This window comes from Ambystoma mexicanum, chromosome 1p (assembly GCF_040938575.1).
Source record: "Ambystoma mexicanum isolate Mex_15411 chromosome 1p, UKY_AmexF1_1, whole genome shotgun sequence".
NCBI classification, from domain to species: domain Eukaryota; kingdom Metazoa; phylum Chordata; class Amphibia; order Caudata; family Ambystomatidae; genus Ambystoma; species Ambystoma mexicanum.
In genome coordinates this window covers 966,613,004-966,625,091 of record NC_090921.1, presented here as the reverse complement: position 1 = coordinate 966,625,091, position 12,088 = coordinate 966,613,004, and the positions used below count along the sequence as shown (strand labels likewise).

At 53.0% G+C, this 12,088-nt stretch overlaps 1 protein-coding gene across 1 annotated transcript in view; it reads right to left on the bottom strand.

Moving 5' to 3' along the window:
* Positions 1-12,081, bottom strand: part of LOC138582452 (uncharacterized) — a 1,938,885-nt gene extending 1,926,804 nt beyond the window's left edge. The window contains exon 1 of the mRNA XM_069653763.1: positions 12,014-12,081. The gene's annotated coding sequence lies outside the window, so the exon portion shown is untranslated. The remainder of the gene's footprint in view (positions 1-12,013) is intronic.
* Positions 12,082-12,088: the final 7 nt, after the last annotated feature.

The following is a 12,088-nucleotide window of genomic DNA, read 5'->3' as shown; positions in this document are numbered from 1 at the left end:
CAGCATCGACAACGGGTCCTGGGGGAGAGGTTCATCTGAAACCTCTGCAATCCAAGCTCGAACCCTTCCCCAAAAGTCCTGGACCTTTGGACAAAACCACCACATATGTTTCCTAGATCTCCTCTGGCCACATCCCCTAGGGCACATTGGAGATACGCCCGGGAACATTTTAGATAGTTTCACTGGGTCCCTGTGCCACCCCTGCAGTATCTTGAAATTATGCTCCATGTCTGCGGTGAATAAATTTCCGTGGAAGGCGATCTTAAAGATCCTAGACCAGGCGTCCTCCGAAAGGGCTCCCCCCGCCAATTCCTCCCAGTATAAGCGGAAACTTCGTCTCCCGGGGAGGCTAATGGTGTTCAAAATTTTGTAAATGCTCGATACCGCGCCCTTTCTCGAGGTTGCTGTGTCCAGAAACTTTTCAAACGGAGTCAACTGCCTCCTCAAATTCTGGCCCCATGCTTGGTCACACAGTATGCCCTTGAGACGAAGGTACTCAAAGATGGAAAGGGACCCTTGACCAAGTGCTTCTCTCAGATCATCGTAAGATAGCAATTCTCCCTCCCTGAACATCTGCCCTGCCCATTCCATCCCCAAGTCTGACCAGATCTGAGAGTTCCGGAACCCTCTATTGCCCAGGTTGAGGGGGAGACTCCAAAGGGAGGACATCGGGGAAGGCCATGAAGTGAGATGGGCTGTCTGTGGGCCCTCCTTCCAAATTTCCCAGAGGACTCCCAGGGTCGGATGGGCTGTTAACTTTCCCGGGATAGTTTTGCGCGGGGCCCCTAGGAGATCCCTGACCTTCAAGGGGTGGGTGTCCATGTCCTCTAGGTATGACCAGTATGTCCTCATCCCTTCTTTCATATGTTCTAAGAGGACCCTCAACTGAGCTGCTCGGAAGTAGAGGCGGAAGTCAGAAAGCCCAAACCCCCCCTCCTCCCTCAGCAGTGTCAGAGTTGACCTCCCCGTCCTCGGGGTTTTCTCCTGCCAGATGAATTCTCGGACTGCGTTCTGTAAATCCCTAAAGGTCTGCTCTGGGACGATGGTGGGGAGCGCTGTGAACAGGTATAGAAGCCTTGGTAAGACATTCATCTTAACCGCTGTCATCAGACCATACCATGACAGGATCATCTTGCCCCATCTCCGCAGGTCCAATGTGATCCCTGCCATTATGGGATCATAGTTGGTGGGGGCTAGTTTAGACAGGTCCCTGGTAAGTAGGACGCCCAGGTATCGTATGGAGGCCCTGCCCACTGCAACCCCTTCCAGCCTATCCAGCGGGTCTAACTCGGGGTCTCGTTCTCTCATTGGGAGCAGGACTGATTTCGTAGCATTGATTTTTAGCCCAGAGAAGCGGCCGAAGGTGGCCACCAGGGACAAGAGAGGGGGGAGCGAGGAGGCGGGACTCACCATGGAGGCCAGAATGTCGTCTGCAAATAGGGATAATTTGAATTCCATTTCTCCTCTGCTAATTCCCCTGATGCCTGGATGTGCTCTGATCGCTATGGCCAATGAATCCATCGTGAGGACGTATATCAAAGGGGAGAGGGGGCAACCCTGCCTGGTTCCCCGTGAGAGAGGGAAGGACCCGGACAACGTCCCGTTCACTTGGACCTTTGCCGTAGGGGCTCTATAGAGTGCTGATACCCAACTCCTAATGTGAGGTCCGAAACCCATTTTTCGGAGGAGGAGTTCCATGTATCTCCACTCCACCCTATCGAATGCTTTTTCGGAGTATAGGGAGAGGACACATGCGTCCAACTCCGATTCCTGTGCATAGTGGAACAGGTCTATCGTTTTGCGGATATTGTCCGACCCCTGCCTTCCCCTTATAAAACCTACCTGATCCCCGTGGACCAGCCTCGCGTTATCCCCTACATCCGCTTTCCCACTACTTTGGCCAGGATCTTCACGTCCGTATTAAGTAACGAACGGCCGGTACGAGGAGCACACCTCGGGGTTCTTTCCTTCCTTGGGCAGTACTGCTATAATAGCCCCCATCATAGAGTCGGGGAGGATGCCCCCCTCTGGCACAGAATTGAAAACCCTCGCCAGGTGTGGGGCCAGGGCGGAGCGGAACCTCTTGTAAAAGTACACTGTGAAACCATCTTCCCCCGGGGAGGTCCCCACTTTCATCCCGCTAATTACCTTGTCTAGCTCCTCCTCGCTAACCGGACCCTCCAACCCCTCTGACATCTCTCTCGTTAAGGCGGGGACTTGAATGGACCGCAGGAAGTCTTCTATTAGGGAGTCTCCCTCATCATATTCTGAAGTGTACAAATTTTCATAGTAGTGGCGGAAGGCCTCCCCAATGTGGGGGGAGTCATAACCTAATGTCCCCTGAGCGTCCTTCACCGCCTTCACCATTCTGTTACGTTGGACCTCCCTCAGCTTCCAGGCTAGAATGCTGTCTGCCTTATCCCCCTTATCGTAATATTTTTGTTTCACCATCTGGAGGCTCCTCTCCGTTTCAGTTGGAGTCTGTAGTCCTCCAGGGCGGCGACCTAGTCGCGCTCCAGGGGCCCTTCCGGAGAGCTGCATGGCTGGAGTTGGGTTATCTTTTCCCGTAGAGTCTTTTCCCTGGCCTCCCTTTCCCTTTTCTTCTGGGATCCCATTTTAATAAGAACTCCTCGTAAAGTCGCCTTGAAGGTGTCCCACAATGTATGTATGCCAACCTCCCCATTATCGTTCAGCTCAAAAAACTCTGTTATGGCGTCTAGCACTTCCTGCGCGAGGACCTCGTCTTTCAGTAGGGCATTGTTACATTTCCAGCGCCCTCTGCGCTCCGTGTGCCAGCCCTGTGCAATTGTGATCCGGGCCATATCGTGGTCCGTCCAGGGGGCCGAGTCAACACTGTAGCCCGAGATGTATGGGTGAAGTGTCTCGTCCACCAGGATATAATCGATTCTAGAAAATGAGGTGTGAATGGCCGAGTAATATGTGTATGAGGGGACGTCAGACCTAGGGGACGGGATAGTGTCCACCAGGCCTAGCTCTGCGTTAACTGTCTGGAAGTTGCACGCCATGGCCTCATCCGCAGGCCTAGTGGCTGGGGGACCCATGCGCTTTCTATCTGAGGATGGGTCTAGGACCATATTAAAGTCTCCCCCCACCACTAGCCTGCCGCGCACAAAGAGTTTAAGCCTGTCCCTTACTTCCTCCCAGAACTGGGCTTGACCCTCATTTGGACCATATACGACTGCAAGAGTTAAGGGGGCGCCTTGTAGTGAACCTCTTACCAGTAGGTAGCGACCCTCGGGGTCCCTCAGTATTGCCTCCTGTTCAAAGCCTACGCTCCTCGCTAGCAAGTTGGCCACTCCCCTCTTCTTAGATCTGTGCGATGCACAGTGCATCTCGCCTATTCCTCTTCCCCTCATCTTGGGTTCCTTTCCTCAAACCCAGTGTATCTCCTGTAGGAAGAGCAGGTCTAGTTTGGCCCTTCGGAACTCTCTACAAACTAGGGATCTTTTTGGGGGGTGTTCAGACCTCGCACATTCAAGGTACCCACCCCTAGGGCCGGCAGACCATCAGCCATAGTCTGTGCATCTCTCCCGACCGGTCACCCACATCCTGCCAAATCCGCTGTCTCGCTTCTTTAGTCTCGCATCATGATGAATTGGATATCCCCTCCCGCCCGCCAAAAGGGCCCTAAAACTGACACCCAACTTCCCCCGCACCCTGTTCACTGAAAAAAAACCCTGCCACCTTGAGAATACACCCCTCCCCCCTACCCGGCGTCCAGCCAGTTAGTTCCACTATTGCTGCCATTTGGCCGGACCACCAGCCTGTCCCCCTTGGCCAGGCACGCGGTACAATGCTCGTTTCCTTGAGCCCTCCCTTTCCCCCCAGGCTTTGTCCCGTCAGTTCCCCCATTATACTTGCTGTTCAAAGTGAGACTGTCTTTGCTGGGATATCACGGACTTCCAATCCTACACCGCAGCTTGTCGGGATTCCCACGCCGTCAGCCCTCCGAGTCCCTATGTTCGCCTTCCTGTGCGGGCGGTGGAGTAGTCAATTTTTTGTATTTCCGCGAGGCGGTTCTCCGTCTCCTAGCGCCCGACTGGCCTGGGCCGCCCCTGTCTATTGCTTCTGGGCCTATTGGGGCTCTTCGGGGGTTGGAAACCACCACGTAATCTTGTATGGCCCCTCTTATATCTTCCTCAGTAGTCAGCATTGTCCGTTGGCCCATATATTCGAAAGACAGGGAGAAAGGGTACCCCCACCTGTAGCGCACCCCCTTCTCCTTGAGTAGCTGAGTTAGGGGGCGGCACATTCTACGCTTTGCCAGGGTGTAGGAGGAGAGGTCCTGGAAAATGGAGACCTGAGCGTTGTTGTAGGTTATTACCCCCGCCTTCCTCGCTTCATCCAAGACCTTGGTCTTCTCCGTATAGTAGTGGAACCGGGCAAGGACAGACCGGGGGCTCCCCGCCTTACCTCCTGCTCTATGCACCCGGTCGAACGTTGGTTCTGTGGTCATCTCCTCCACAAACAGCAGGGTGATGATGTCTCTCACGACTCGGGTTAAGTCCCTCTCTGTTTCCCCCTCCGTCTCCGGTATCCCGAAAAATCTTAGATTGTTCCTCCTTTTCCTGTTTTCGTAGTCGTCCATCTGCCTGGCTCTCTCCTCGTCTCTTTTCTCCAGGGCCGCGAGCCTCATGTCTATGTGGACTTCGTGGGCTACTGACGAGGACTGGTTGGTTTCCACTTGCAGGAGCCTATCCTCCACTTTGTCCTCCCTCTGATCCATTTTTTCGAACTTCTGGGCAATGTCTGAGCGCATTTCCCTAATTTCCTGTAGAATGGAGGCAAAGCCCTTTTCCATTGCTATTATGGATTCTGTGGTGGTACCCGAATGAGCCATGCCACCGGAGCCAGTGGAGCTGTTATTGGGACTTTCCGTGTCCCTGTACCGGAATGCCTGTAGAGTCTTCTGCCAGCTCATGCACCCCTCTGCCGTGCTCCCCGCGGGGTCCGCCGCTGGTCGGGATCTTTAGGGGGTTTCCTCGGGATGGTCCTCAGGCGGGCACACGCCCGTCCCGCTCTGGGCAGAGGCCTCGCACCTGGGACTCTCCTCGTCTCAGTACAGCCTTGTAGGGCGGGGGGGCCACCGGCACCGTTTCCACACCTCTATCCGATTTCGCTGTTCTCCGCCGGAAGGGGCGGCAGGCGGGCACATGCCCCGGGAGTGGCCCTCGGGGGCCTCCACCTGTTTGGGCCGAGGTGGGTGGTCGTCCTCTCCTTCTCCAGGGCCCCTGGGCACACGGGGTTCTCCGGTGGGGGAGGAGGCACAGTCCTGCCTCCTCAGCGTGTTGAGTCAAGGTTCATGCGCTCTGATCGGGGCCTCTTTGGGCCTATGCTTCTGGGGATGGGTCTACTGCAGAGAGGGGTGGGTGAGCTGTGGCCGCGGCTGGCTGGCGGGTGCTGCGTGTTCAGCCGCGGGGGTCGTTTCCCCAAAGTATGCCTCCTCTTTCCCTGTGGGTGGCCCCGTTGGGGCCCGATGCCTCCGTTTCCAGGTCCCCGATGCCGGATCCGGGGGCCGCCCGCCCGTGCTTCCCGCTAGGTCTGCCCCGCCGGGTGAGTGCTCCGTCCCCGGCCCGGAGTCGAGGAGGAGGTGATGTGGGCCCAGAGTGCCTCACCTCCGCGGGCCGCTTCCTCTTGCCATCCGCCGAGGTCCGTTGGGGGTGGGCCTCCTTCTCACTGCAGCCGTGTCTGCCTTCTGTGGCCTGCTGCGGGCCGGTCTTCACACTGGACCCGCCTGCCTCAGCGCGCTGCTCCTTTTCCCGGGCTCCGCAGCCCGACGGGAGGACAGGTTCTCCGGCAGGGTTTCCCAGGACCCGGGCGCCGGAATTGGGTGCTGCCCGCCCGCACCCCCCGCCAGGCCGGCTCTGCCGCGAGTGTGTCCGGTCCCCGAGGGCGAGGAGGGGGTGATGTGGGCCCTGATCCTCGTTCGGGGGCCCCAATCCAGTGTGCAACTGCCGGGGAGGGCAGATGCTGGCGTGGGAGAGCCTCACCTCTGCGGGCCGCTCCCGCTTGCTTTCAGCCGGAATCCGTTGGGGTGGGCCCGGCCGGTGGACCTCCTTAACGTTGCGGCCCCGTCCACCTCCTGTGGACTGCTGCGGGCAGGGTCCACCCGCTGGCCCTCCTGCCACGGCGCTCCTCTCCTTTTCCCGGGCTCCGCAGCCCGAAGGGAGGGCAGGCTCTCCGGCGGGCCGATCCCGTTCCCTGGACACTCGGGCGCGCCCTCCCTCTCGGTCGCTGCTCCGTCGTGGCCCGTTCTCCTGTCTCCCGGGGGCCTTGAGCTTCGCTCTTTCGAGCAGGGGTGCCTCGGGGGGGTCACTACTATAGAGCTGCCCTGCGGTTCCGCCTGGGGTGTCTGGGGGGGAGCTCAATCCCCTAGAAAGGCCCAGTCCCGGCGGGAGCTCGGCACCTAGACTGCCATCACCTATGCGCCCCCTGGTGGCCTCCTCCACCCCCCTTTTTTACAGAGCCATGCAAGCGCCTGGAGACTGTGGTGAGTGCCTTTAAAAATATCTGGTAACAACAAGAAAACATGTCCAAACTGGCTGCACAATGCAGGCGAGTCTAGATGCGTAATAATGCTGATCATGTTTGTTTTACCCTTGATGCCCAGTGAGAAAAGCCACGCCACAGTAAGAAATGGCATGACTGGCTGCCTTAAATGCTGTTCTAGGCACATAATAACACTCATCATGCTTGCTTTATCATAGAATCCCAGTAAAAAAAAAATGTCATGCCACAGCAACGAATGGCTAGACTGGGTGCCCCAAAATCCAGTGCGGCCACATAAAAGCGCATCATCCTTTCTAAGAATAAAAAATAAAAGCATTTTTTACTGGCATCTAGGATGGATATCCATTAAAAAGTGCATCGTGATTGGGATTCCAAGATGGCTGCCGTAGGGGAGAGCAGCGTGATCGTAGAGCTCTCAACCCTGGGTCCTTAAACAATAAAGATAGATTAACAGAGCCTTCTCCAGTCAGGGATTTATCGATGTAGGCTGCAGTGGTCGAGTGCAGCAGCCTGCATCACTGGGGGACTTCGGCAGAGGCAGGCGTGCAACCTTCATCTCTGCAGTGTCTGAGGTGCGGAGGCACTGCGTTCGTGGCCAGTGCAGTCCGAGCTGGGAGACACGCTCGCAGACCATGAGCAAGAAGAACCACTCAGGGAGACTTAGGTGGCTGAGGCGCCAGTGCGGCTGCAAGGCGGGGTGTCAGAAAGCAGCATCTATCGGAGGGCAGACTGCAGATGTGCCCGTCAGGAAGGAGCTGCCTGCGATATTGGTGGCCCACCGGCGCTGGATTCGTGGAGCGGGGGCTCTTTGCTGGCAAGCACCAGCTGGAAGATCGAGGCAAAACCGAGCCACCCCTGGGCCAGAGAAGCAGCGTCTCATCAGAGACATCCGGAGGGGCCATACCCATAGCCCACTGCTGAGGGCTGTGCAGTGGAGAAGAGCACTCGGAGCAGCCAAGAGGCCTGGGAGGGGCCACACAGTGAACGTCAAGAGGCAGGAAGGCGACAACCCTGAGGGGCTTGCCTCCCCACCCTCCTTGGGGGAGAACCGTCACAGGTCAACGTGCGCCCTAACCCAAAGAAAGAGTGCAAGCAGGCAGAGGCTGGCCAGTGCAGGCAGTGATTAGCAGGCAGTGATCACCAGCTTTGAGCAGAGTGACGGTGAGGATTGGGAGAGTGCGGCAGGGGTGGAGGGGCCCTGCACAAGCTTTGAAGCCAGTACTTTGTAGAGTAGACCAAGGGATGCCTTGTGGTGTTATAGCCAGGGCGGCCAGAGGTCCATTTGAGATACATTTTGGATTTTGGAGCTGCATATAGTGCCTCAGCCAGCGCACCCCCATCCAGAAGAACAGCAAGGAGACAAGGAAGCACCAGCCAATTGTACTTTTTAATCTAGACACAAAGATCTACACCAAGATTCTGGCATCATGCCTGAATAAGCTCCTCTCCAAACTGATTGATCCCGACCAGTAAGGATTTATTAGGCACAGGCGGGCTTGGATATCATTTGGCTGGTCTGTCATTCGATTGAAAAAGTAAATAGATCTAGAACACCTGCACTTATACCAGCGTTGGATGCCGAGAAGGCATATGACTGGGCTGAATGGCCATTCGTCTTCCATACCATGGAGGGTATGGGATTCACTTCTAAATTCCTTTCAATATTAAGAGCTAACTACCAAACTCCCTCCTTGCGCATGGCAATCAATGGGCAACTTTCCCAGAGGATCAAGTTTTCACGAGGCACTAAGCAGGGTTGCCTGCTCTCACCGCTCCTATATGTCATCCACCTGGAGCCTCTCTCAACCAGCATTAGGACCTTGCCTTATATTAGGGGGATTCCCTTTGGTGGTGAGAAGCATAGAGTTGCAGCGTTTGCCGATGACATTCTCCTCTTGATCACAGAACCAGAAACCTCATTTCCTGGGATCCCACAGGAACTTCTTCTCTTTGGCGAGACTGCAGGGTTAAAAATAAATGCCCAGAAGTCAGAGTTATTAAATGTGACCGCCCGCAGAAAAAGTTAATGAATTGCAAGATAGATGGGCAGAAACCTGCAGATATTTGGGTTCCAGATTACTGGTTCTCTAGGTGCTCTTTACCATGCTAACTACCTGCCTTAAGTGGAAAAGCTGCACAGGCTGTTGGCAGAATGGGTGTCCTTATCAATATCCTGGATGGGGAGGATAAATGCCCTTAAAATGGTGATTTTGCCAAGGATCCTGTACTATTTCACCGCCCTGTCAGTGGGTGTTCCCCAAGGTTTCTTCAGGACCCTTCAAAAACATATGGGGTCATTTATTTGGAACTGCAAGAGACCCAGGGTAGCTATGCAGATGCTAATGTCTCTCAGAAGCAAGGAAGGGCTGTGAGCGCCAAACTTCCACCTCCATTTCCTTGCAGCTCAAATCAGAGTGATCTAGGATTGGTTCAGACGCGATCGTAGGAAGGTCTGGTGTCGAATGGACAAAGTAGTGGTGGGCTTGCTGCTGGACAAGGTATTATTGCGACCCAAGGGGAATAGCAGCCGCTGGAGGGGGAACGTTGGACTAGTTATGGGCAGATATCCCCAAGTTCACGCAGGCCATCCATATTCAGGAGATGTGGGTTAAGATAATGGTCCAATAGCATCTCACCCCAGAAAAACAACATTAATTCTACCCAACTGCGCCAGCGCTCTGCTGGAGGGGATGTGGGGAACTGGGATTGTGGCAGCATATCTGGTGGGTATGCCCAGTCATACAGCCTTATTGGGACATGTTCCGTGCAGCAATAGTATTTTTGGAAGTCAGATGTTGGACAACATAGGGGTGGCCATCCTGGGAATGTGCGGAGTTCTGGAAATTCCACCCGTGAAAGCTCAAAGAAAGACATACGTCATCCTTATAGTGGTGGCAAAGCTTGTGGTGGCACGCAAATGGAAACAAAAAGCTGCCCCCACAGAACACAAATGGGTTAGGAAAATCTGGAACTGTGTGGCAACGCTTGTGGTGGCACACAATTGGAAACAAAAAGCTGCCCCACAGAACACAAATGGATTAGTAAAATCTGGAACTGTGTGGTAACTGGGGTGGGTGACCTATTTGATTCAAGGGGATCACCAAAGGTTTCTCTCAGACTGGAACATTGTCCTGCATCACACGCAGCGGGACTCGTGGGCCGCAAGATGTCTGAGGAAAATTAGATTGCTGGGTCTGGTGAGAGTACTCGCTCGACTTGGGCACGGCACCTTCACAGGAAGCTGGGAAGAGATATGGGTTTATGGACTTGGGGGTGGGTGGGAGACAGGACTAGGTGTGTTGTTGGTTACATGTGTTGGGATCGAGGGGGGGAGAAGGTAGGGAGCGAGAAAGGATGGGGGGGGATTACATGTGTTCTTACTGTTGAAAAAGCCAATAAAATACTTTTTTTTTAAGTGCATTGTTACTGTGCTGCCTTTACCAGCCAATACCAGCTCCCTGGCCCAGCACAAACACACCCACACAAACATTCTTTGACTCAACATTCACTCGTATATTCACAGACAGCATTCACTCACTAATTGCATGAGGGGATCAGAAAGGACCTTCCCATACATTTTATATCCCCCTGCACCTGTTCCAAACAGGCACAGGGAAATGTTTTTCTTCCCTGTGCTTTGAAAAGTGCACCTCTTTTGAAAATCCGGATTAACTTGAAAATGCCCAGAACCCCCTTTCAACCCTCTGCATTGCGCAGTTGTGCATTTGACGGGAAAAGAGCACTTCAATGTGCACAATTAAGATGCACACATTTAAATGTCCTTTGTGTACGGTTCACCACCTTTTTGGTGCAAGTGAAATGAATGAGCACCCCATCAGTTGTCCACAATACGTTTCGAAAATTGTGGCACGATGGTTTATCCCTACTTCTTTACGATGTACGTTCATTTCAGAGTGTGTGGTTCGAGGTGTCAGAGGGGAATTTGGAATGGGAAAGGACAAACGAAAAGGAAAGAGTGCATGTTTTTTTTACTGTTTCTGTTGTCATTAACCCCGGATTTGCTCATGAGTAGGTATTGTGTTAAATACCATTAGCTCCAGAGCAGATACTGTGACTGGAATTGTTAGCCCCAGAGTATGTACTGTGCACGCCATTATTCAGGTATTCTGTCATATGTAACAGATTGGCAGGTACTGTAACAAACATCATTAGTTCCAGGGCAGGTACTGTGTCTGGAATCGGTATCACAGATCCGGTACTGTGTCTGTAATTATTTGCCACAGGGCAGGTATTGTCAGATGTAGCTGATGAGCAGGTATCTACTGTATCGGAAGGCAATAGCTCCAGAGCAGGTATTGTGTCTGCACTCATTCGCTCCAGCCAGAGGATGTGATGGGCCTTTACCATTAGCGCTAGAGAAGGTAGTGTCTGCTGACATTCCTCATGGTGGTGTTTCTGTGTCGCCATTAGACCTAGAACAGACACTGTGCCTGCAGTTATTAGCCGCAGAAGAGTCATCAGACCCAGAGAAAGTACTGGATCTGCAGCCTTTAGCACTGGGGAATCATTACTTTCAGAGAAGGCACTGGAACTGGAGACAGTAAAGGTCTGCAGTCATTAGCCGGCCCAGGTATTGTGTGTATTGTGTGTATGAAAATCCATTTGAGCCAAGTCACACATTCCATGAGGCCACCTAGTAGCCATCGCTGAAGTTCACCTCCAGTTCTGAGCCACAACAGCAAGGCATTTTGGGTATGTAAATTAGCTCAAATGCAAACCTTTTTCTCCAGGAAATTGTCTTTGTCTAAGAGGACTAGTTGGCGGTGTGCAATGTGTGACTTGGCTCAAATGGACTTTCCTACTTTCACATTTCAGGTGAAAGGGTTTTTTCTAAACCTTTTTAAACCCACCGTAGCTTTCTTGAGATATATATATATATATATATATATATATATATATAGATATAGTCACTTACACCAGACCCCAGACTGTGTAGTAGCTGCACAGCAGTTACCCACGTCTGTGAGCATTCCAGAGTCAGAACTGTACATTAAATGAGCTTGGGAGCAATTAGTGTCTATGATACCAACAACAGGCTGTCCCGTGTAATTTCAATTCCTGATGTTTAGAAAGCCACGCACTTACAATTTTTAATATCAACAGACTGTGTAGTAGCTGCACAGCAGTTACCCACGTCTGTGAGCATTCCAGAGTCAGAACTGTACATTAAATGAGCTTGGGAGCAATTAGTGTCTATGATACCAACAACAGGCTGTCCCGTGTAATTTCAATTCCTGATGTTTAGAAAGCCACGCACTTACAATTTTTAATATCAACATGTGACAAGTACAATACAACAAATTACAGCTTCAGCTGCATCCTCTTCAACTTGCATTTCCAGAGGTTGCAAAAGGGTTCCTCTTAGCAATATAACAACATAGGTTGAGAACGATTTAAGTTCATGGATGTGAAAAGAAATGCATATAAAAGTCACTCCAAGAGCTGGATCGCATACACTCACCTGATGTTGCCTGGCAACTGAAAAGGAGTGTTTCGTAAAGGGGGGGCTTACGTTGCTCTCCTTATCAATTGAAAC